Source organism: the organism of the source record quoted next, unplaced genomic scaffold, assembly GCF_019419815.1.
Source record: "Pyrus x bretschneideri cultivar Hongxiangsu unplaced genomic scaffold, Pyrus_bretschneideri_v1 Contig113, whole genome shotgun sequence".
NCBI classification, from domain to species: domain Eukaryota; kingdom Viridiplantae; phylum Streptophyta; class Magnoliopsida; order Rosales; family Rosaceae; genus Pyrus; species Pyrus x bretschneideri.
In genome coordinates, this window is record NW_025999406.1 from 150957 (window position 1) to 153528 (window position 2572).

Here is a 2572-nt window from a genome sequence, read left to right on the forward strand (position 1 = left end):
TCATTTTCACATAGGTTTTAACGGAGTTGACGAAAATGACCAAAACTACACGTTTTGATGAGTTAAGAGACCAACGGTCATGAATTTTTAGTTGAGAGACCATTGCTCCAATTGAGTTAAAGTTAAAGGACCGTTGCTACAATTTCCTCATAAAAAAAAAAGAATGGAAAAGAAAGCAATAAGGCATGGTTAAGTCCCACTTGCATGATCCCATTAAAAGAAATCGGACGGCAGCCCGCATCATCCTCATTTTTTTGGTTGAAATGGGGATCCCTCTCCTTAAAGAGTTTGTGTGTGTGTGTCTAGTATATGCCCACACACAAAGTGTGTGAAATTTTTTATTTTTGTTTTTAAAATTGAAGAAGTGAGGAAGAGAGAGAGAGAGAACATGGGAGTGGGAAGAGTGGGAGGAGATTTATTTTTAATTTTTAAAATTAGAAATGTTAAAATTACTTGTAGGTGAGCCTTAAACAAAAAAGCAAAATTTCATTTTGTAAAATTACATTACTGCCCTTAACTTTTTTGTTGTGATAGAAGATTAAATAGTATTTTCACAAAGAGGGTTTTATTAAGGCTTTTTAGCCAAAATGGTCTCTGAGATTTGTATAACACATAACTTTGGTCCCTGAGATTTAAAATCAATAGAAATGGTCCCTGAGATTGTCCACCATCCATAATTTTGGTCATTCTGTTAAAAAGCTCCGTTAAGTTGAGGGTATTTTTGTAAAATCAGCCCACACCCCCTCCCTCAACCCTTCATTCCCCAAAACCACATCCCCACCAAATCAACAATGAGCTCAGTCTCTGGCCTCAGAATCAAAACCCTTCCTTCAACACACAACACCAAGTCCTTCCAATGCTCGCACCCAACAATGTACTGAAAGAGCCTCCTTTCCTCAACCCTCTACTTCCACAACATATAAAGCTCCTCAATTTCCACCCTTATCCTAATGCTTCTGTCGTTGTTATTGACGTTTTTGGGTTCTTTGATTAAGTCTTCCATGAGCCATTTGAGCTCTCTACGCAAAAAGGTTGAGTCCGGCATTATTCTCTGCTGCTAATAATTTCCCAAAATAATGGCAGGTCCACCATTACTCTCTGGACCAATAACCCCATCACTAACAATCATCAAGCATACAACCCTCGAGCTCGAAACCAGCAAAAAGTAATTCGTCAATGGCAGATCCATCTTAGCACCCCATTTGAACTAGAAACCCAATTCCGAAAACTTCAATTTTCCTTTTTTCGAAATATTGAAACAGGATCTCAATCCCGTTTTGGTTTCCAAGTCCTTTGCTCTCATGTAATTTTCCATCTGTGACTCAAACCCTTGCGCCACGACTTCAAAAACCGGCTTCTCCATGAACGTGACGGTCGATTCGAAATCCATGATTGTCCCGCCATTGCTGTCGGCTTTGAGGACAAGAAACGTGTACGTAATCTTCACATTCTTCTTGCCCACGATGATTTTTTTGAGCATTATGTAGTAGTACTCGTGAAATGCAGAGTTTGGAGGACCTAGATTTTTCTGAAACGACATGTAGATCGAGCTCTGAGCTTTTGTTTCGTTTCTTCTAGTTGAAGAAATGAAGGGGGTTCATTGGCGCTACTGTTACAGGTGTACAGAATAAGGTCGCTGCTTTGTGGGGGTATCGTCGAATTTATGGGAGACTAAGCAGTAAGTGAATTTAGAGAGCTTCATTTGGGACGGCAGCGATTCTGGTCCGTGACCGAATCCTGTGATTCTGATGGACTGCTAGATGGAGAAGAACGATCAGCTAACAGGAAAATCAAGGACAATTTTCTCAGGAAAATTTAAGGACTCGAAAAGTAAAATCCCAGCTATTATAAGAGAAATGAGAGAAAAATGGTGAAAAAGAAAGTGGAAAATTTGATTTTACAAAAATACCCTTAACTTAACATAGATTTTTAACGGAATGACCAAAATTATGGATGATGGACAATCTCAGGAACCATTTCTGTTGATTTTAAATCCAAGGACCAAAAGTATGTGTTATACAAATCTCATGGACCATTTTAGCTAAAAAGCCTTTTATTAATATGTGTGTGTGTGTGTATATATAAGTGCTTGAAAATAAAGCCCACTCACTGATATGTAATCATGTCGTAGCTGTCTTTATTTGCTTAGCCTCTGTAATCCTCAGGTAAGTCTTTTCCATATGGAAAATCACTATACTAATCATTAAACTACCCAAAGTTCGTAAATACAAAGGAAAAGAATCGAAAATCCATTTGTTTGCTCAAATCGGCAGTTGAAAGTGTTAAAATAAGGCTCACGCACTGCCACACGCCAGCCCGATTTGACACGTGACGGCTGGAGCTGTCACGCATCGCCGCAACGTCATCGTCCCAACGTCATCGTCGTCCGCTGTCTGGCTCCCCAGATTCTAGGAAATTTGGCCGAAAAAATTCCAAAAATCGATGAACTCCAAAAACTCATCTAAAATTCACGAAATTCACAACCTAGCCTAATTTGAGGGCGTAGAATCCAAATATTACCTTAGTTTGGCCAAAAAGTGGTTAAAAATCTCGAAACGATTGGGAAACCTCC

At 39.2% G+C, this 2572-nt stretch overlaps 1 pseudogene; it reads right to left on the reverse strand.

Moving 5' to 3' along the window:
• Positions 1-413: 413 nt before the first annotated feature.
• LOC125474005 lies at positions 414-2366 on the reverse strand (annotated as a pseudogene).
• Between the last annotated feature and the right edge of the window lie 206 nt (positions 2367-2572).